Here is a 24,775-nt window from a genome sequence, read left to right on the forward strand (position 1 = left end):
CTTGACTTGTCAACAGTTTGTCTTTCGTTCAGAAGTGACTCTTTTCCACCAATGAAGCAGCTACTTCTGGCACTAAAATATTTTGCCACTAATTTTTTTCTGTCCATTGGAGACTTCATTGGTATTGGCAAGGGGACGACCAGTGCAATTTCAAAAGAATGTGTATGACACTGGGTAATATATAAAAGACGCAGCTTTGTTAATTATTTCAGTTCTCTGATGTAATTAAGTGGAAATAAAATAAACAGATGTACATGGAATAAGAAACTCTTATTCTGAAATCATTTGTTTAATTTGTATTTTCTTACCCTCATTTTGAACTTAGTGCTTTTTCTAAACCAATACAATTCTTCCTCCCTTCTCTAGTTGTTGTCAAGCTACTTTTGAAGCAGCACCATCTGCAACTCTGTTAATTCTTCCACATTTGAGAATATGTATTTTAATTCTGAAAACAAAACCAACAGTTTTAAACTGAGATGCTTCCATTGAAGGTGTCATGCCTCCAGTTACTTCCCCTTCTCTTCCAGGTGATGTGATATGATAACAGCTTTAGTTTGGATATGTGTCATAGGTATACTTTTACCCCAGGATTATAAAAAAATTATGGTTGTTTATTGCAAATGTTGGCATCTTATTCTTCATATATATTAAACTAAACTCCTTAGAACAGGCCTCGGAAGAGCCAACAGTACAGACTGGCTGCTGCGTTATCCTCAGCCCACAAGCATCACTTTCTGCAGATATGGAGGGGCATGTGGCCAGCACACTGCTCTCCCGGCGGTATGTCAGTTTCCGAGACCGGAGCCGCTACTCCTCAGTCGAGTAGCTCCTCAGTAGGCCTCACAAGGGCTGAGTGCACCCCGCTTGCCAACAGCGCTCAGCAGACCAGATGGTCACCCATCCAACTGCTAGCCCAGCCCAACAGCGCTTAACTTCAGTGATCTGACGGGAACCGGTGTTACCACTGTGGCAAGGCTGTTGGTCTTCATATATCTGCTCATATAATTATTAATAGCTAACACTTGGTTCAAGAATCATAAAAGAAGGTTGTATATACGGAATAAGCCTGGAGATACTGACAGGTTTCAGATAGATTATATAATGCTAAGACAGAGATTTAGGAACCAGGTTTTAAATTGTAAGACGTTTCCAGGGGCAGATGTGGACTCTGACCACAATCTATTGGTTATGAACTGTAGATAAAAACTGAAGAAACTGCAAAAAGCTGGGAATTTAAGGAGATGGGACCTGGATAAACTGAAAGAACCAGAGGTTGTACAGAGTTTCAAGGAGAGCATAAGGGAACAATTGACAGGAATGGGGGAAAGAAATACAGTAGAAGAAGAATGGGTAGCTTTGAGGGATGAAGTAGTGAAGGCAGCAGAGGATCAAGTAGGTAAAAAGGCCAGGGCTCTTAGAAATCCTTGGGTAACAGAAGATATATTGAATTTAATTGATGAAAGGAGAAAATATAAAAATGCAGTTAATGAAGCATGCAAAAAGGAATACAAACGTCTCAAAAATGAGATCGACAGGAAGTGCAAAATGGCTAAGCAGGGATGGCTAGAGGACAAATGTAAGGATGTAGAGGCTTATCTCGCTAGGGGTAAGATAGATACTGCCTACAGGAAAATTAAAGAGACCTTTGGAGAAAAGAGAACCACTTGTATGAATATCAAGAGCTCAGATGGAAACCCAGTTCTAAGCAAAGAAGGGAAATCAGAAAGGTGGAAGGAGTATACAGAGGATCTATAGAAGGGCGATGTACTTGAGGACAATATTATGGAAATGGAAGAGGATGTAGATGAAGATGAAATGGGAGATATGATACTGCTTGAAGAGTTTGACAGAGCACTGAGAGACCTGAGTCAAAACAAGGCCCCAGGAGTAGACAACATTCCATTAGAGCTACTGACAGCCTTGGGAGAGCCAGTCCTGACAAAACTCTATCATTTGGTGAGCAAGATATATGAGACAGGCAAAATACCCTCAGACTTCAAGAAGAATATAATAATTCCAATCCCAAAGAAAGCAGGTGTTGACAGATGTGAAAATTACTGAACAATCAGTTTAATAAGTCACGGCTGCAAAATACTAACACGAATTCTTTACAGACGAATGGAAAAATTAGTAGAAGCCGACCTCGGCGAAGATCAGTTTGGATTCCGTAGAAATACTGAAACACGTGAGGCAATATTGACCTTACGACTTACCTTAGAAGCTAGATTAAGGAAAGGCAAACCTAAATTTCTAGCATTTGTAGACTTAGAGAAAGCTTTTGACAATGCTGAATGGAATACTCTCTTTCAAATTCTGAAGGTGGCAGGGGTAAAATACAGGGAGCGAAAGGCTATTTACCACTTGTACAGAAACCAGATGGCAGTTATAAGAGTTGAGGGACATGAAAGGGAAGCAGTGATTGGGAAGGGAGTGAGACAGGGTTGTACCCTCTCCCTGATGTTATTCAATCTGTATATTGAGCAAGCAGTAAAGGAAACGAAAGAAAAATTCGGAGTAGGTATTAAAATCCATGGAGAAGAAATAAAAACTTTGAGGTTTGCCGATGACATTGTAATTCTGTCAGAGACAGCAAAGGACTTTGAAGAGCAGTTGAACGGAATGGATAGTGTCTTGAAAGGAGGATATAATATGAACATCAACAAAAGTAAAATGAGGATAATAGAATGTAGTCGAATCAAGTCGGGTGATGCTGAGGGAATTAGATTAGGAAATGAGACACTTAAAAAAAGGAGTTTTGCTATTTGGGGAGCAAAATAACTGATGATGGTTGAAGTAGAAAGCATATAAAATGTAGACTGGCAATGGGAAGGGAAGTGTTTCTGATGAAGAGAAATTTGTTTACATCGCGTATAGATTTAAATGTCAGGAAGTCGTTTGTGAAAGTATTTGTATGGAGTGTAGCCATGTATGGAAGTGAAACATGGACGATAAATAGTTTGGACAAGAAGAGAATAGAAGCTTTTTAAATGTGGTGCTACAGAAGAATGTTGAAGATTAGATGGGTAGATCACATAACTAATGAGGAGGTATTGAATAGGATTGGGGAGAAGAGAAATTTGTGGCACAACTTGGCTAGTAGAAGGGATCGGTTGGTAGGACATGTTCTGAGGCATCAAGGGATCACCAATTTAGTATTGGAGGGCAGCGTGGAGGGTAAAAATCGTAGAGGGAGACCAAGAGATGAATACACTAAGCAGATTCAGAAGGATTTAGGTTGCAGTAGTTACTGGGAGACGAAGCAGCTTGCACAGCATAGAGTAGCATGGAGAGCTGCATCAAACCAGTCTCAGGACTGAGGACCACAACAACAACAACATAATTATTAATAATCACATCATAGAAACAATATTTATATGTGCCCAATAACTGTAAAAGTAGATGTACAATGTTCAGCAAAGGTACTTTCTGTGAAAAGCCCTTTATTTTGTAATGAGTTAATCATTTTAAGAGATAAATACAACAGCAAGCTGACCAGTAACACCTCTCAGGATTGTCAGCCATATCACTGTCAATGATGTATGTGTTGTCACAGTTGGAGACTCTGAAAAGACCAACTATTTTATAAAGCAGGCCATATTTCACAGTTGCTTTTATATTAAGTCCCTTCTTGAACTGTCGCAGCCTTTCCTTGACAACTTAATCAAATTGTTAATTTCGGCAACTGATCTGTTCTGCTACGTTTTGTTGGCATAATATTTACATGTTTCTTTCTTGGTGGAGGAGGGGGGGGGGGGGAGGAGGGGTAAATCGATCACACCCCTGTTGTATCCGTAGTGTGAAGTTGTTTATAGATGGAAACTGTTGCACATTTTTCCTACACTTTTTTTTCAGAAGCCTAGAGATATGTCTTACCAGTCACACAACAAATACTTAACCCTTTGACTAATTTTACGATAGATCATTATATTGTCATACATGCAAGTACCCTACAAATGCTTTGTTAATGTTTTGATTGAACGAGGCTGCAGAATCATAACATGCAGGCTTTCACGGCTGGCATTTTTATTAATTAAAACTTCCGGGCTGAGAGGCCTTGGTCGATCAGTAAAATTACTTCTTCCTGATGTTTCATTGCCAATTGATGGCAACATCTTCCTAGGTATTGACTAATAAACAGCGTCACCAGTTCAGATCCGGTCCAACTGTCTCGGTGGACAAGTGAGAGGAGACTCAAAGCAACACCTGAATAACAGCAGAACATAGCACATTGAAGGTGTGGCGGTGGAACCTTATGTTTCGTGCCACCCTCTGACGGTGAAAGTACAGAGGAGGGGTGCAGTAATGTGCCAACTTTATCGCCAAAGAATAAAGTGGCTGGAGGAGAACAGGCCACTGCTAGTGACTGTACAAGAAAGGACAGAAAAACATTGTTGTACGGGGCCTATTTCAGTCACAGCCCGAATCCGAGTCCTCCAGGACAGTGAGAGGCACGGGGAGTCGGTGCCTGTGCCGTGGAACTGTGGCACCGACGGTCTGGAGTCCTACGACCGTGTCACGGAGGGCGTCCACTTTACCGTATAGTTGGGGAGGCTTACGGTGAATGGTCATCTCGAGAAGGGTTGTATTTGTCTCCTCATGCAGAGTGACAATCCCGGTGAGTGGAGGGGCGTGAAGACTCCACCTGACAACTTTATTCTGTAGGCGCTGGAGCACCAGCATTTGGGACTTACTAATTGTGTGCCATGCAGAGGAACTGTACGTTAGTGAGGGTAGGACAGTGGAGTGATACAACCAGAGCTTGGTATCTAAATTCAGCTCTCGCCTGGAGAAGAACAGGCACAAGGCCTTTGTCAACTTGAACCCTTTACGGGTGACGTATTCTGTGTGACGGTGGAAGAAAAGTTTCTTATTCAATCAGACCCCGAGGTACTCGGTAGCTCGGGCCCACGAGACCCAGACACCCTCATTGAGATGTTGTATCAGAGTATAGGGCGCCGTTTAGTGAAATACACAGTCACGGTTTTGAGTTCATCTGGCGTGGGGTCCAGGAGGAGAAGCTGGGTTTGGGCCTCAAAGGCATCAGCCAGGGTTTCCATCACACGTGAGACCAGCGGCTATCTAGATGGGGTGGTGGGTCTGCAAGGTGGTACAATGCAGGGCACGTACGACAGGCCAGTCTGATTTATGCTGGAGGAGAAAGGTGGACATCCTATCCTCCCACTGTTCCGATTTTCAATCTGCTAAGCGGTGACCGAACTCTCGTCGGAGATGTTTCGTGCGACGCTTGTCCCGAGGGTCACAGTATTGCTTCCACCAGCGGCAGTGTTGGTTCTTTTGGATTTTCAGTCCACACAACAGTGGAAGTAAATCATCCAGTGGGGTTAGAGCCCAAGGACTGTGGGAAGTAGAGACTTTTACCGCTCGCTGGATTTTCGCAGTGAGGTAGTCAACCGCACGTATAAGACTGGCAGTGGTCGTCAGGTCAGGTCCAGCCGGGTACTTTTGCTGAGGATCCTTGCAAATTTGCCCCAATCAGTAACCGTGACACTAGAACAGATGTCAAAGGACAATGCAACGTCGGTAAGGTGTAGAAGGACCGGGTCACGGTCAGAAGTTAGGTCGTGTACTATTTCCGAAGAAAACTGTGCAGCAACCTGTTTAAAAATGGCCGCATCCAAAACATCTGGCTGGCAGTTGGAGCGGACTGCTATGTCTGTAGGAATGTGTGGGCCATAGACAGACAGCGCCAAGGTTTCTTCCAGCTCGAGGAGGAGGAGACCCTCAGGAATGGCGACACGAGCGTGCCACGCTGGATGTTTGGCATTGAGATCAGCCCCAATGATAAGCTTGTCAAATGGTGTCAGCTGGCGGAGGTCGGCTCCAAGGAGTGGTCGGTTAGGGCTCAAATAAGCTGCAGCAAATGTGATTGCCCCAAGGCGGGTGGAGACAGTGACAGCTGTGGCCTCTATGCAGTCCAGTGGCTGAAGAGCCTCTCGGTTGTGGACCAATGCCCTGTGAAGGAACACGGCTGTGCCTCCACCACGGCAATTGAGCCGATCTGTCCGATAGCAGACCGTGTTTCGTAGGCTAAACTCGTCGGTTGGCTTAAGGTGTGTTTCAGTAACGAGGAGAATATCCAGGTGATAGTCATGCGTGAAGGTGTTGAGTTCAGTCTTCATCTGTTTGATACCATTGGCATTAAGGATGCAGACGACGAGATCTCTAGGGGGACAGTGATTGTGTCGTGGGTGAACCGCTATTATAATAAGATCTGACAGGGCCTTTCAACCAGGGCAATGACCTTCGTGAGCCCCTCCTCTAACTGACGGATTTTTTGAGCCGTGTCACAAATAATCGCCCCGATGTGGGGCTTCGTGAAAAAGGAGACGAACTGCAGGATTTCTTGCACATCGTCCTGAAAGGATGTATCTGCCTCCTCAGCTGGGGGTATTTCCCAGGCAGGTTGCTGGACCCTGGAACGAGCAGGCACAGGAGTTGGTGCTGGCAGAGGAGATACCACTCCGACAGGTTGAGCCACTTCAGCAGGTCGATGTGAGGGTGCTGCAGCTGGTCGCGTCGTTTCGTGATTGTTAGCTGCCACCGTAGGAGACAGACGAGGAACAGGAGACTGAGCCACATCGGCAAACGCAGGCATACGGGACAGAACTGAAGGGGGCTCCTGTGTTGCAATTGCAGATGGAGTCAGAACATTCACTGTCAGAGGAACTTCAGATTGGCTCCAGACAACGGGGAAATGGGTGAGGTCTCACAGGGGTGGAGGTGGCCGATTCGACCGAGGTTTCTTCCTGGGAGGGCGGGAAGACTTAAGCGACTTTTGATACACAAGGCAGCCCTTCCAGGAGGCCAGGTGGTGGGGGTCACGAGAAGTGCCCCGACATCTGGCTCAGGTGGGCTTCTCCGAGGCCGTGAGGGTTCACATTTCCGATGCAAGTGGACCTGCACACTTGACACACCACAATGGCAGGAGCAGTGTGGCTCAAGCGCTGGTACCTACAGCAAATGGAGAGCCCAGCACAGCCTTCGTAGGATTCAATGCACACTTTAGTGCTCAGAAGATATCGGATTTGTTAGCTCCTTTCAATATCATCCCTACTAGAGAGGGAGACCACACGTGTGGGCAACGAGATTAACCTGCAGATCTCAGGGTCCCTCTCGCTGTATTGACGGACCGAAGGGTCCGTGAAATTGAGACGGAGCAGTTTGCTCCTGACGTCCCCTTCCGTACCTTCAGGTGGCAAGTCTTTAATGACAATTTTTGTCTTCCTGTCACCAGAAACTCGGTGAGTACAGTAAGGCATTTCCCGCGATTTGACAAAGTCGAGCACAGCAAGGTAATCTTCTTCGCTATCGAGGAGGTACTGGACACAGTCCTCCTGAAAGACAACCTGCAACTGGCCACCAATGAAGTGTTGTAGTTTAGCTTTAGGTAATTCTTTGGATGGTATACCACAATGGGAGGGATTTTCTCCTTCTTCAGTTGTGCACACGGCAGAGCCTGAGAAGCGGTACCAGGAGATGGACCCACGTCCACGGCATCATCGGCCGTAGCTTCCCCTTGAGAGGGCGCAGCAGACGGGAAGCACTGCCACCGTGATGAGTGCATTTGGAGTTTCTGTGATGGCGCGGGCCGACAGTAGTGAAGTCCTCAGAAGGCCCGTCAGGCCAGGTAGATGGAGTAGACGCAGCAGCACTCGTTGAAGCGGCAAATTGGTGGAGCGTCGGTGGGGCTGATGGCGCAGCCTGAGAAGAGAAATCGGCAGCGGGACCCCCATCCTCGGCTGAAGCAGGTGCGACCTCTTCTGGAAATGTGGCATCTGAGCCGGAGCCACCACCACTGCGACGAGCGAGTGCAAACGCACGGCAGGATGTACGGTGACGGCGTGTTCGAACCGGGTAACGGCCTCAGGAGGCCCATCCGGGTGATGAGATGAAACGGACGAAGCAACCAGAAGGGGGAGCGTCCAATTGGAGGTGAGGTACAGCAGGTGACCGATTTGACAGGGAAGGACAGCCGTCGGGTAAGAGATCAATCGCAAGGCAACCAGGTGAATTGTCAGTAGATGACAAAGACGACGAGAAGTCCCGCATACGGGGGTGTGGGAGAGGCACACTTCGATTGGTGTCAGTGCCGGAGGTGATCGGAGATTTTTGGCGGTCGGCACGCCGCACACGGTCGTTAGCCCATTGGGAGATGGCAGTATTGGCGCCACCAGCATGGACCTGCTCGGTAGGCACCACAGCGCCACGTGGGGTGGAGGACAAGTCACCTTGCTGCGGCCTCGAGGGCCGGGCGGTACCCATAAGAAACCCTGACTGTAACAGTATAGCCAAGGTAGTATCTACTACAACGCCGAAAAAGATGCACGACAAAAATAACGCATAAGAAGGCAGTAACAAATCACGTCATCAGAAACGACAACACAACACTGTGGAGAATACTCGTGAATGTTACAACAGATTTACGATCACAATCGCAAGAATACGTGCAGTAAACACTACAGGACTCCACCCCGTTCACGGACTGCCACGCCGTGGAGGTTCCGTTTATAGAGTGCATAGAGGGCACCACCATTCGTCACGTGGAGCCAACTGTAAATCCACCTCTGACTAACGTCATTATTCTTGATGGAAGGTAACAAATTCTCACATCATTGGTGCAAAGTCGGCTTCCATATCTTGTCTAAGTTTACGCCTTCCTCTTTTTGGATTCGCTGACAATGAGATAGAGCAAGCACTTCATCCCAGAAAAAAAGTGTCCGACAACATTTAGCAACAACAACTGTCAGCTGGAAAAGTTTTTCTTCCACTTATTTGCAATATTATGGACTGTATTGGGGAAGCTCTGACCAAGTTTCAAGTTGAAACAATCTAAGACCCACCAAAAGGTTAGTGAGTGTGTAGATCGGCAAAAGATGCACGACACTCCTTAGCAACTCCTAGGGTGCATAAAATTCCATGTAGCTGTGGGAAGGTTTATCCTGGAACAACGAAAAGAAGTGTCAATACCCGCTTAACAGAACACAAAGGAACTGTCAACTAGGACATACTGACAAATTGGCTGAAGCAGAATGTGTTTTTAAAGATGGTCATCATTAAATAAAATTTAGTGAGACGAGTGTGCTAGCCAGGACATTGCATTATTATGCACTTACGCATAGGGAAGCTATAGAGATTCAGAAACACCACTATAATTTTAACAGAAAAGAGGAAGGCTTAAAGTTAGACAATATATAGAAGTCGACTTTGCAGCAACGATGTGACAATCGATTATCGTCAATTGAGAATGATGACGTTAGTCAGAGATAGACTTAAAAGTTGTCCCCACATAATGTATGGTGATGCCCTCTACGCGCTCTATAAACAGGACCTCCATGGCCTGGCAGCCAGTCCTTGACTCACCTCGGAAGATGTTGCCTGCAGACGTTTTCATGTTTCTTACTATGCTCTTGAGCTCGTCTGCAGTATCTACCAGCCTCAAAATATTCTCACACAAACAATTTTGTGATCTGGAACACATATTGCTCATGTTAGACACGCTATTTCTGCAGACGACAACTAAAGTGAATATGAAATGTCATACGCGAAAATACCCAGTGTGCTCTTCAGCTGTTGCCAACTTAACTGGATGGGAATGCTACTGCAGGAAGGTTTGTTCGAGATATAATTGCAACCATGCATATGCATTCGATGCAGTCATTCTTCCAGGTCCAGTAGTTAGTGACAAGGTGAAAGCTGTTCAAGATGCAGCCCATGGACGGTTGCAACCACTTTCAACTGATCAGAGGAAATTCTTCTGACTGGCTCCAAAGCGAAGTAGTAAGTGTGCTTCCAAGATATCACCATGTGCCTGTGCAGAGCTTTTTATGTTAAGCTTCATAGCATTCTCGTTGAACATTAGAGGTTCTGGTTCCTGCAAGCCTTTTGAAGGAACTGTATATCCCAAACTTGTGATAATTTATACATAGTAGTGTAATTTTATTCCTTGAAGGAGTTTTTCTGTAGAAATTTGTTACACATACATGGCCTGGGGTATCAAAAGTAAAAGGATCTCACTATCCTTTAATGTCACTATCAAAATGAATAAATTTCTCTCTTTCATAAAAGGATCCAATCACAAGAGCCGATAACTGGGGTCACACTCTATACCCATTGCTACAATGGGCACTCATTGCTACACTAGGCACATTAAGTTGGCTCACTTTATAGAGGGGAAGTGGCAAAGGTAGAAGTTAACATGCTATGCTGTTGTACATATATAAGTGAAATTACACTGCATACCAGATTCTTAATCAGTCAACACATCGCGGTAACAACTAGACCGACAATAATTTTTCTTCAAATTAGATAATTTCTAGCATTTGTAATGTTTGGGCATTTACTACCTTGTTGTTCATTAACATTTGTACTAATAATCTGTAATGTATTGTCTATCAGTAACAAAAATTTTGTTACCAGAATCAATGAGACAAACTGATCAATTTTTTTCATCACATGCATACTATCAAAATATTTAAAAGAAAACAAGATGTTGATGAGAAAACTGGTGTCAGAAATAATTACAAACATCTTCACTTAACATTTTCTATCACTGGATTTCCAACAAGGGCCGACCACAATATTGACATTTTTTGAAAGCCTGCAACTGTCATTAACTCTTTAAATACGGTAATGAAAAAGTGCACCAGTTGCGTATTTTTTCACGCTTCGCACAATGTTTCAAGAATTTCTGATCATCATGATCAAATATTTACATTGGCACTTGTGTGTAGTGCTGCCTGTCTTGCACTGTAGCTGTCTTTTGCGATTATAAAATTCTATGCCTGCTCCATTATGCCACCATTACTCCTATTGTGAGAATAAATTTTCAAAACCCGTAGTGCTAAACATATGGGGGAGGGGGGGGGGGAGTGGAGGGGGGGGGGGGGAGAATGTACCTGATATATTGTTTCATTTTATAAACCAGAAACATTTAAGCGACAGCAGTGGTATCAACTAGCGCTACCAGTGGTCGGACAACGAAAAACATGAAACACGAATTCCAGTAAACCCACAGGGTTCTGACGGTCAAAACTACCACAAAGCTGGGCATGCGCAGTAGAGAAAGTTTGAAAACTTTTGCACTTGGTTGTGATAGGTTTACTCAAATGAACCTAATAAGTAACTGGGGAATAAAGTGGTGTCATACAAGGCATGCTCAAATTTAACCCATGGTTAACCTATTCCTCGGTTAGCTATCCCTGGATGTAACCCAAATTATACAACTGTCCCTGTGCTGAACTTTTCATTTTAGTATGGTTTATGAAATTCCAATGCTCTTAGAGTATTCTCTATGTCCAGTTTCTTTTATGACATAATGTAAGCTCTCTTAATGCTATATGCGTACAAACATATGTAAATCAACAGTACTGAATAAAATGTTATGTTTCAAATATACTGACAGCTTTAGGAAAAACACAATGTTTTTCAATCACAAGAAATGTTTCAACTAATGTGTGGTACATCGTCGAGGGTTGACGTTATTTCTTAATTTTTGTTATTTACATCTTAAATGTGCAAAATGCCATTCTTATGTTAATTGTAGATTGACCGCACACCATGTTTTATCATTGAAACTCCCGAGAAGCCTTTATATTTACTCCTGAAGTAGAATATAAACAGTCAATTACACAGTTTCTTGACTTCACAGATAACCTTGTTAATTTTTTAGGTGGTTTGAAAAAGTCATGAAAAGTTATTATTCTTAGTTCTGGTGTGTAAGAACAACTGTTTTTATGTTTGCTAGAAATTTGTATTCCTTCTTAATAGCTTTTTGCAGTGCTGTGTGGACGTAAACGAGATGGAAAATGCTTCGTAAAAGTATTGCAGAGCACGAATAAAAAAACTTATGTTAAAATCATCAAATAGCAAAATATTAGGGTGCCTTGTGCCTTTTGAAATGGATATTATGCCAAGGACAGATTCATTATTTTACATTCCTTATCTGGATAGGATATCATAAAACAATTACCAGAATTAAAATAACTCTGTTTGTACCTCCACAACAAAATGCTGCAATGTGCACGTGGTCATGTAATGCCCCACTACACACCAAATTTCAAACAGAAATGTGACAAAAGGCTTATTGAGCAGAGCAAACACACATTATGGGCTTCCTATGGCATTGCAGCTGTGCATGCTCAATAGCACCTGTTTTCTGGTGCTCTCTGGCAACAACTCAAAAGAACCTATTTCTAACAGGTCGCAGATAAAATAATGTGAATGGTGGATTGAGAAGCATTGCTTTCAAAGTAAATTTCGTTTTACGAAAGATGAATTACATTACATGTGAAAATGTATGATGAATTTCTTACATTGCAGAGTGATTGACTCTTGATTCAAAACTTAAAACTTTGAGGACCAGTCAGCTAGACATTTGTGATTTTGACTGGTCCCATAAATTATCTTTTATAGTTATGTACTTTTTATAGAGGACACGGTCACGTTTCTTACATCTAGACAATATACACATAATAAGCTACATGGTATATACATAATGCTAAATGATTTAACTAGAGTTAAAAAAAACATTTTTGTGAATCTTGTATTGTAAATGAATAGTTTTAATTCTAGTATAGTTCCTTACAATAATCTGTGATTTTAGTGTCTCTAAATATTGTACATAACAATTTATCATTCACAATATGAACTTCTGCTTGCTGTCTGCTCATGTACTTAGATGTACTGTGTAGAATTCTTCTTCTATTACAATTTTTTAGGGATTCAGGGATCATCATCTCAGTTTTGAGGTTTTGTACGTACGTACCTTAACAGTGCTTGTATTAATTTTATGCCAGGATATTCAGGTCCATTTTCAAAACCACCTGATAATGCCAACGAGTACTGGAATATGCTGAAAGAAGGAATCATTAAAGCAGGACAGCAAAATATAGGATATGTAAAAGGGAAAAAATAAAAAAAAGCCATGGGTCACACAAGAAATGATTTCCAAGATGGAGGAGAGGAGAAAATTGAAAAACAAGAACACTGAAGATGCAAGAAAGATATACCGTAGGTTAAATAATGAACTGCGAAGAGAAACAGAGCAGGCTAGGAAAAAATGGCTAAAAGAGGAATGTGATGAAATTGAAGAACTGAGCATGAAGGGAAGATACGACTTACTATACAACAGAGTAAAGACTATGGCATAGGAACAAAAGTGCTACTATGTGAATGGTGGTGCTACTATGGAAATTTTGAGTAAAGACGAAGAGGTAGTGTACAAAGATCATGACGATGTCCTCCAGAGATGGGAAGAATATCTAAAAGAGCTATATGACACAAATAGCAAACCAGAAACTCTGGAACTTGAATCACACAACAGTGTAAGTGATGAAGAGAAAGGACCGACCATCATAATGGAAGAAGTAAAGTCTGCCATTACTGCAATGAAAAATGGCAAAGCAGTAGGTACAGATACAATACTGGGAGAAACACTAAAATGCTGGAAACCAAGATGGAATAAGAGAAATATTGAAGTTATGTAATAAAATATATGACAGTGGTGAATGGCCTGAGGACTTTTTGATTCCATTACCGAAAAAACAAGGAACCAAGAAATGCAGTGAGCACAGGACAATCAGCCTCATTTCACATGCAGCCAAAGAGATGTTAAGAATAATTCATAAAAGACTTGAAAAAGGAATGGAGGAGAATCTTGGCGAGGAGCAGTTTGGCTATAGACAGAATACGGGCACCAGAGATGCAATAGGGCTCCTACGAATCTTGGAAGAAAGGTTTATTGAAAAAGGAAGAGACCTATATGCTTCATCGAACTAGAAAAGGCATTTGTCAATGTGGTTTGGGACAAGCTGGCGACTATAATGAGGGAAAAGAGAGTGGACTGGAAAACCAGAAGACTTATAAACTCATTATATCTTAATCAAAAACTTTCAGTTAAAGTAAGAGGATTGACCAATGCTCATTAGATGACAAAGGAGTAGAAATTGGAGGAAGAAGAATAGGGTGTTTGAGGTTTGCTGATGACATGGTCCTCTTAGCCACAGGGGAAAAAGAATTACAGGATTTGGTGGACACCATTGCAACTAACAGAAAAAAATATGGAATGAAAATTAACACAAATAAAACAAAAGTATTGGCACTAGAAGGAAATAAAAATTATGCTGAATGGAGAAATACTAGAACAGGTGCAACATTTTAAGTATCTTGGAAGCAGGATAGACAGAGACTGGAAGTGCACCACAGAAATCAAAATGAGGATAGAAATGGCAAAAGAGGCATTTTATAAGAAAAGGAGAATTTTCTGCAGTGGTCTGGACAGAGAACTCAGAAAGAGACTCATAAAATGTCTTGTATGCAGTGTTCTTCTATATGACGCTGAAACATGGACTATGAGGAAAAAAGACAGAGAAAGGCTGGAGGCTTCTGAGATCTGGACACGGGGGAGGATGGAAAGAATAAGTTGGATGGACAGAGTAAAAAATGAAGAGGTACTGAGAAGAGTGGGAGAGAAAAGACAGTTACTCGATGTAATAAAGAGAAGAAAAAGAAATTGGATTGGGCATATATTAAGAAAGAATGACGGACTGATAAAAACAGTTTTGGAAGGTTATGTAGAAGGGAAAAGGAAGCGAGGAAGGAAGAGATTCCAGATACTGGATGACATGATGGATGGTACAACATACAGCAGTCTTAAGAAGGAAACAATGGATTGCAGAAAATGGAGAGGCAAAGGACCTGCTAATATAGCAGATAACTAATGGTGATGAAATTTACAATTGGCAAAAAGTGTTCAGAGCATTATTACTTAAACAGTATTTTGTACATGTGAATTTGTGCTACACACTCAACATCCTAGGCTGACAATTCTCAGTGAGTTTCAAAGACACTGTACAAACTGCCCTAGACTTGCTACATTTCTACAATTGAAAGCTTCTCTAACCATGTCAAATTACAGAAAGATAGCACGTAAATAAATGAGCAACTCTGGGTGAGCATGCTCAGTTTAATGTTCCAAGGGCACTTGTACGATAAATTGTGGAATAAGTCCTTTTATATTCACATCTCAAATTATTTTGTAATTATGTCTACATGCTGGCCTTTTATAATGATTTTCTGTCTGTGGTCAAAAATTTTGGTTGCACCCCCTTTTTGTGCTGAAGACGACATCAGTGCAGTGTAATGAGTGTAAATTTTTCATATTGTATTGTAAGTATCTGCATCATTGTTCCTATTGAACTGTAGTGTCATCTTTTACAACAAATTTCATGAGGGAATAAATATACTGTGAAGCAGTAGTCATAACTCCTAACTCCTTAACCAGATGTCTACAAGATGATCATGGAATGAGTGCCAATTATTTTGACAGTACCTTTGAGCACTGAAGATTTTTTAAAATGATAAATTAGTATACAGCATTATTCCATGTGAAATTAGTAAACAAAAATATGCAAAATATATTAACTTACTGATTTGACTCTCCCCAAGATTTGCAGTGATTGAAGGTGCTAATGTGGCTCAACTAAGTTATTTTAAAATGTGCCTTTGGCAGTTTAAATTCTCATCAATATGAACACTAAGGATTTTGAAGTTCCCTTGCCGTTTCCTCACCATGTGTTACACTATCATTGGTGTAATACCTCTAGGTATGCAGAACTGAATATGTTTTGCTTTTCTAAAATTGAGTGAGCTCATTTGCACAAAAGCGCTCAATGATACTTTTAAGAACCTTGTTTCCATTTCTTCTGCCTTGATAAAAAAGAAGTATCGCTTGACGGAAGTACACAATATGAGAATAAAAAACACTGGTTAGTAAGATGGCACTACATATTAGTGATATGCCACTACTACTAACTTCTAAATTGACAAATCTGGGCAACCTACTTAAACAGTCACTGACAGCTGATGACACACTTGCTTTTGTGTATTGAACTCCTTACGCAGGTAGAATAGTATTGTTTGTGTGGGAACTAAATGTGTCTTGTTCCTACTAGTTATGTTAATAATACTGTGGTATTGTATCTCATTAGTACAGGTTATATCAAGGGTTACCAATTAAAATGCATTTAAAATGAGAAAATATTTTATTTCATTCTGAAATGAAGACCATTGACATATTTTCAAGTTACACCACATCATTTACAAAACAGTTCTAAAAAGATATTGTAAAAAATACAATCAATACAAACAAGTTTAAATATTTTACACTAATACAGAATCAAAGATAATACTAACAACTCATTTACAAAACACTGTTCATGATTGGAAGCTGAAGTTACAATTTCAAAGTCTATTTCATTTAGTGATACCTTAACTAATTAATGTGACAAACAGTTAAAGCACCATATTTACAACTGGGTGGTAGCTAAATCTATCACAATCAACTAAAAATTTGGGAACAATTAATGCAAACAGGGCTTCATTAAGGTTTCTATTTTGCACTGTACTGTTGGACTGAACACGTGAATACTTCTGTACCTTTCATGTAAATGTTTCTGTTACAGTCGGCACCATCCACTTCCAAGCAATAATTTTCCAGTTAGATTAATTTTTGGAGAAGAGACAGGAAGTGGTTCAAATGGTGACATGTGACTTATTTTTACACATTTTACTTTTGCAGTCATCAGTTTAACTGACAAAAAAATTCATAACCATTATTTTGATAATTAAGTACAGTTATTTGGTAGGTACTAAATGTTTAAAATAAATTTTCATATAATGGGCAAATTATTTCAAAATTCCAAAACATAAAAAGACTACTTTATACAAAGTTAAGATGAATTATTTTTATTGCTAAGAGACAATTTTCTTGAATACACTACATATTTATATTAGTAATAATGATGTCTGGCACACTGTATTACCTGATATGACACACACAACCCCAAAAAGTTGGTGTAAATATTTTTGTATATTATTATGTCTTCATTCACTATATAAGTTCATTTTTCTCAATAATATATATACATAGATAATAGAAATACGTAAAAGGGCGTAGCAGAAGTACACAACTGAAAATACGTTTAGGGCACCTATAGAGATGCTGTGCCTACAGAACCATCTGCTCTAGTGCCATTATGTATTCATATTTTATAAAAATCACAGATGAACCACTGGGTCAGTAGCCAAATTTACTTCAAACTAAAAAAAGTTCCCAACAGGGAAATGGATGCTGACAACAGTGTCACTCGCTTTCTTCATGACTCAGTAGAGTTCTCAGGACTCAGTTCTGTTCTCAGAAGAAGCTTAAGTCCTGCAGTCTTGGTTGTTCACAGCACTGAAACACTTGCTGACAATGTCGGTCATGTGAGAGGGTCAAACATGTGCCCGATGTGGAGCGTCCACACACTTATGTGAAGGCCTTCACTCAGTCACTCACTGGGTGCGCAACTGTGTCAGCCGACGTCTGTGGGTCACTAGTCAAGGACGATGAAGTGAAGATTTTCATCCGTAGACACATAGTAGCAAGTGAAGTAGTACTTCTTGACTAGTTGTGAGTTTTAAGAGGCATCCACTGTTTGAGAATGGGTCAAAGACTGTCTTCTAGTCCGAGATTCCCAAGTTACCTGCTTCCACAACAGCCACAAATATCAGTGCACAAGCAATGAAGTCATACAATTGGATCCAGCCAGTGGCAAACAACACACTGAGGTCCTTCAAATCACTGCAGCACAGAGGTAGTCCAAAAGAATGTCGCTGATACATTCTTGAATCACAGCAATTGGTGTTGGCTATTCCAGCAAGCACTTGCAGCCTCACTGTGTGAGACAAGCTCCTAGCATATGCCTCTAAGATGGATGATGCTGTCAAACACTGTAACACTGCTTTACCTCAGGTAGAAGTTGTGGCCAAAAGTACTCCAAGGCTGAGGTCCAGCTGTCACACACTTTGGACTACCTTAGGTGCGAGTAAGAAAGCAGCTCTTCTTTCCTGACAAATGTTGTGCCTGGTGTCCATTTAACAGCTACTCTACAGCATCTGGCAGAGAATAAACTGGTCTCACTTCCCAGTACAAGTCAATGACACAGCCGCCTTCAATGTTTCTGTCGTCTCCTCACTTCCAATAGCACTGTCAACACTAGGCGTGTGGCTCTGATCGTGTCACAGTATACTAAATAGTAAGCTGAGGCTTCTCACTTTTCCCACTTGTGTCTCAGTTGCAATTGTCCCGCAGCAGACACCTGCTCAAAATCAGTGGTTTGTCCCTCTGCAGTAGAGTTGTGTTAAAGAGTCCACGACAATAGGACATTGTCACTCTTACGAAATTGAGGACCCTTACAGATACGAGCTCTTAAAATTTCTGTGCCTAGAGTTGTGAACAGGCTTCATTATAGGCAGAACACTGACATGTGACCATGTTAGCAAATCTTCATCATGGACATAGGCCAGTAGAGAAACTGAAGCAGCATGGGAACACTTTATGGAATGAGAGGTGTTACTGTTGTCTCAAGTCTATCTGTTGTGTTACTTCACTGTCCATTCCACTGACCTCTACTTTTCAACAATACACATTTTCATGGATTGTGACATCAGACAGGCAGGAAAGACAAGAAAATAAAAAAAATAAAAACAATAAACATGAATGTAGTTTACAACAAGACCCTGTTGATTTGAAAAGATTAATATTTAAGTTTCCTATGTTAACTTCTTTGAATGTTACACAAAGTAAGTACTTTAGAGAACAAATTAAGTGGGCAATGTTTGAACTATTCATCTACTACACAACATTCATTTGACTGAGCCCACAGCATAGTACATGTCACAATGAGATTTTGTACATATAAACATACGAGGGCGGACCCAAAAGAAACTGGACTTTGAGGGCGCTGCCACTCATACACACGTTCATGAAACAGCTGTGCTGACGTCGTCAGGGTATAGCTGAACATGCATGTGTGGTATTGCGTTTCTCTGACTATTGGCAGGTTACCTCTGCGAAGTCGTTATGGCAACTTTAAAAGAACAAAGAGTGCGTGTGAAATTTTGTTTACTACTTAAAAAAACTTCAACGGAGACACAACAAATGCTTCAGGATGCTTTCCAGGAGGACGCTATGAGCTGCGCACAGGTTTTTGAGTGGTTTGGGCACTTTAAACATGGTGAGATGTGTGTTGAAGACCAAGCTTGTTCCGAAGGCCCTTCAACATCGCAAAATGAGAAGAACATTGAAAAGGTCCACCAAAAGATTAAACGAAAATCATCGCCAAACGATCAACCAAATTTCAGCAGAGACAGGAATCAGTTGGAGCTTGTGCCAGCAGATTTTGAGTGAGGATTTGCAGATGAGACGTGTTGCTGCTAAATTTGTTCCATGCCTTCTCACACAGGAGCAAAAAACCATCCGCATGAATGTGTGTCAGGACTTGAGACAAATGAGGTCAAATGTGAAGATGATGATCATTGTCTTTTTTGATGTTTGTGGAATTGTGCATCAGGAATTCGTACCCCTGGCCAGACTATTAACCAGCACTTTTACTTGGATGTTTAAAGGCGTCTGTGAGTGGATGTGAGAAGGAAACACCCTGAACTTTGGCGATCAGGTGACTGGTTTCTGCATCACGATAATGCTCCAGCACACATGGCCTTACGAGTGGCCCACTATATGGCATCTCAGATGTGGTCTGTCGTTCCCCACGCTCCATAATCGTTGGACCTAGCCCCGTGCGACTTTTTCCTATTTCCACGAATGAAAAAAACACTAAAAGGGGAGCGTTGTGACAATGTGGAGGCAGTAAAAACAGCTTCGCAGAGGGCACTGGACAATATCAAACTTGAAGAGTTCCAAACATGCTTCCAACAGTGGGAAAAGAGACTTGACAAGTGAATCACATGTAATGGAGAGTATTTTGAAGGTGACTGAAGTAATTTTGTAAATAGGTTCATCAATAAATTTCTTATGACAGCAATCCAGTTTCTTTTGGGTCCACCCTCGAACAACACCATAGTAAATGAACTGTCAAATAAGTGTCAAATCTTGCATTATTACAAAACAAGTTTCAAAACACATTCCACATGTTTATAATTACTACATATCATGAAATCACTAAAAATTAAGACAATGGCAGTTTACTACAAATGCAATATGGTCACCAAATCAAACCAGATGTTACTTGAGAATGGCAATAACTCCAAAACAGCTCTAATGCAGACTATTAGAGTTACTGAAACTAATCTAGACCTCTTCTTTCCAGCCTAGTGCAAAATGTTTAGTGCCAAATGCAAATGTTTACAAAATGCAGGCATATCCCATCCTAGTGAAGGTAATACTGATTTTTAATAACTTTAGATGCAGTAAGTCACAGTATGTTACTTCCTAGCTATTTCATAGTTATTTTCAACCAAGATGATCAACACAAACTGTACAAGGACGTGTTAAAAGGTTTCATTTTCCATTCGTTTTTGAGACCATGGGCAGTATTCATGTTATGAGGACTTTGGAGAGAAAGGGACTGAGAAGTTGAAGATACCATCACCATCATCATCAACACCCACACAATTTACTTGTATTAGTTATACTGAAACATTCCAAAATTACAACTACAAATGTGTCATAGAGTTAAAAATTAATCTTTAGACTTCCCAGTTTTTTTCTTCAACATGTTAACTTCACATACTGGTGGTGTTTACAAGACCTAGAAATATAATTTATAAAATTCTCAAGGACTGGGCACAAATTATCAGATAATATTTACAGTTTGTGAGTGACAATCTACTTCTTCTTGTGGAGAAGTACATGAAGGCATAATAATGAAGTATATTTCCTCCTGCATTATAAAGTACATCATTGAATAATTAAACAAACAGCAGCCTCAAAGAACAGAACATACACATCAACGAACTGTGAGTAGAAAATGCTGATTCCATCATGTGTGTTTTACAGTAAATAAATGACTGGGACAAGAGAAATAAACCTTTACACAGCATAGATTTGTTTCATTTCATGCTAAATGCTCATTTCCAGCTGTTGTAGAGGAGTTACACGGTCAACTTATCTGAACATGTCCTCAGTTGAAATTAAACCTGAAATTTTTTCTTGCATTACAATTAATCTACATTTGTATTCACTGTCTGCTGTATTAAGTACTTTTAATGGTAACCCACAAATGGTTAATTCAAACAAAGGTAATGCTCATTGGTGCACAGAAGCTCACAGACATACCCAAATTAATAAGCCCTACATGACTGGAATATGGGGACCCTCTGTTGCAGTTCCATACTTTGCTGTCCATTTCTCAGAGATGACTATTTGAATTATGAAGTCAGTACTGTGATACAGAGTCCCAGAAACAATATACCTGAATGAAATAATTCTTCCTCTTCTCTGCTTCCTCATTCTGATACTCAACAATAAGACAATCCTTTGACACTATATTATCACAGCTACACATACAACTACTGCATTGCGAAATGTACAAAGCCACACAATCGAGGATGGGACCACTCATCCAAGTGCTACTCATGTCATAATAAACAAATAAAAGCTAAGTAGCTGAGGAAGAATTATTTCATATCCATTAGTTAAGTGGTTAGACACCTGATAACCTCCACTCTACCAGACAAAAACACGAACAATATACATAAGTAATTGTATATTATCGTTCCCGCAGCACTAAACCCTATACTGCAATTACAGCGGAGTACACACTCTTCAGTGACTGCTTTCTACTGACAAATAGCTGGGTGTATGTGTATGTGTAGAATCAGTTATCTTACATACAACACAATATATGATGTTCTTGTCTTATTGTCATTTCCTGGACATAATACAGTAATACATATGTGATTATTTAACAAAATGTCTCAGAATTAAATAAATAAATAAGTGCATTAACTGTGAAAGTTTCATTTTTGGAACTGCACACACACATCACACAATGTATACTGTACATAGCTGACAACATTAAAAATAAATAGCAGGTTAGTGATTTAAATAAGTACGACATTGTATTTTAAGGAAATTGGGACACATGTAAGTCAACAATAGGAATAAAAAATTGAAAACATTGTGCAACATGTTCTTCAGCTTCTAAATCACCGGCCTCGGCCTTGAAAATTTGAGGATTTACAAGACTGACAGCTTCTATCTTGGGCCGACTGGAAGAAGCTTTACTATAAGACACTCTGAACACACTGATGCATTTAAACTTAAAAATTGGGCACCAGTATATCTGCAGTAGCCATCCACTCACAAGGATTAACAAAGACACACTAACATTGAAGATAACTTACAGATATCATAGACCACAAATAAATTCAGGATAATAGACATCTGGGAGGAACTAGAAATATATAGTCACATCCTTATTTTGTATTTCTCTCAATTAACTTGGAAGCTTTAAGTATCATTGTAAGTTCTGTACATGTAAATGTGTGTACATATGTGTAATTTATAGTATGCAATCTGATGCCTTTACAATTTTTCATCAAAATTTCCATTCAATGATATGTTCACGCTTGGACTACAAGCATTTTTCTGTTATTAACATTTTGCACGTTGCGCAGCCCATAAATCATCATTGCTTGGTTACATATTTGCTCAATAGGACTAAATGACACCACTATATCTTTATTTAATAGGTATTTTTTACATTCTAAACAAAACTGTCTAGTGTAAAGCACATACGTGACAGTTTATGCGACATTAAGAATATGTTGAAGTATGCTGTGATGATTTATTTGCAATATATGAGCTGTTAGCAATGCAGGAGTGTATACGTTGCCTCTGATAACTGTAAGGACTACAACAAAACTAATCACCATTCACTGGTACACATGTGAATTTATAAAAAAATATCCAAATATTCTTATCCAACCTAGATACTGACAACATGCTACTAACCAAAACAGTAATGTAATTGAAAACGTTAGCCATATGAAGATGGGCATGGTACCCCAAAACTGGTTATCGTACTTAAATAAAGCATCTTAAAAGCATTTGTGGCTAGTTGCATTATTCAGCAGCAATAAAAAAACCTGAACATTTTGAGATATAAAAGATTTAAAAGCATTATTAAATCTGAACTAGTGCCAGACAGTCTTAGTTTCCAATATTATTGGGGTTCAGTAAATTGCATGATTTTTGTTATGGAACCTACTGAATTCAAGCACTTTATACACAAATACATTAGTGGAACAAACTGGCCGCCATATATTGTAAAAAGCCTCTTCCATTCAGTACAAACTACTTATCTTTTAGCCTTCATTTACTCCCACGATATATAAAAAAAATGCAGTGTGTTTGTCACATTATGCACAAAGTTTCCCACAAAGTGGAACATTCACATTTATATTAGGAAAACTGAAAAAAGAAAATGAAGGTAGATCAGAATTTACAATCCCTTTCACCAGGTTTCCAGAGATGGAGTGCCAACATAGATTGGAGAAGGGATAAAGGAAATAGGTTCTGCTAGCGTTTGGATGATTTATGAAAACCCTTAATCACAATGTTCAGCAGACGTCACAAAACTTACACTAAAAACTCAGAAATGTCAAAAAAAAACAATGTTATTTGTAACATTAAAACTATCAACAATTATGATCACTCTAAAACTTATTTACTTATGAACATACTAATTTAAATTGAAATTTTACTTAATTGAATTAAATAATTCACTAAAATAATTCACTAAGTAATCACTTAAATTGAAATTTTACTTAATACTACTCCCCAATTATGGAAAGAGAGGGTAACACCCTTAAAGAAATGTATGAAATAATGAAAGCAGAAGGAGCAAAAACTGGATTGAGCAATAAATGAAAACAAGACCAAATATATGGTGAGAGCTAATTCTAAGGCAGGAACACCACCGCATGACCTGGAAACATGTAATAAATGTTTTGATGCTGACTGCTGCTTCCATTATTTAGGAGCCCTCTTAACCAGCAATAATAATGTGAGACAATATATTAGAGAAGGTTTAAAGCAGGAAGCAGAGCCTATTACGCAAACTTAAGGATATTCAAGAATCTATAATTACAAGATTATCCAAGTCAAGAATACACTATTCATTCATCTGATCAGTGGTTACATACAGGGCAGGAATGCGGATCATAAACAGAAACAGATGTGAACAATCCAAGGGCATTTGAAATGAAAATGCTGCAAAAATTTTTTGGGTCTGTAAGAGTGGCTGAGTGTTGAAGAATATGGTACAACCATGAAATTCAAGACCTTATATAAGGAAAAGATATAGTGACATTTGTTAAATATCAAAGAGTATCCTAGTCACAACATATGGAGAGGACGATAATGACAAGATGCCCATGCAAATAATGAAAAGAAGATTGTATTCCACCACTCTCCCAACCCCGCCATTTATGTTTCAGTGCAAACCCAGCTGTCAATTAGGGTCAGTCTGGGTAAATATGAGACATTGAAAAGAAAGAATAAAAATCAGACAGTCTTTCTCAAAGCAAATCCCACAAGTGAATACTTAGTCTCCACAATACTGAAGCTTCTCTTCCGTAAGGAAAAAAAGTCCAAGAGAAAATGCTTTAACTTTAAGCTCAGAACAAAGTCATTTCATCTTTACAATAGTCTCTCAACATGCTTTTGTACTTCATCTGTGCAACTGACCATTTTTTCAGGTGGTGTGTGATTTTTGTGTTGTTTGAACAGAGGTTAGCGAGCTTTCTTGTGATCTATTAGGGGTTGAAATTAGAATGGCAGGGAGAAAAGGCAATTATCTGACTAGTAGATGGAAATAAGTGAGACTTTTGCGGGTTTAAAGATATATAATGTTATGCAGGCTGTGTTCTTATCATAAATTCACTATTCATTGATCATTTGATCCATAAC

The 24,775-nt window shown here is 40.0% G+C and overlaps 1 pseudogene; it reads right to left on the reverse strand.

Moving 5' to 3' along the window:
- Nucleotides 1-865: 865 nt before the first annotated feature.
- Nucleotides 866-983, reverse strand: LOC126159413 (5S ribosomal RNA; annotated as a pseudogene).
- Between the last annotated feature and the right edge of the window lie 23,792 nt (nucleotides 984-24,775).

The sequence above is a fragment of the Schistocerca cancellata genome, unplaced genomic scaffold (assembly GCF_023864275.1).
Source record: "Schistocerca cancellata isolate TAMUIC-IGC-003103 unplaced genomic scaffold, iqSchCanc2.1 HiC_scaffold_1140, whole genome shotgun sequence".
NCBI classification, from domain to species: domain Eukaryota; kingdom Metazoa; phylum Arthropoda; class Insecta; order Orthoptera; family Acrididae; genus Schistocerca; species Schistocerca cancellata.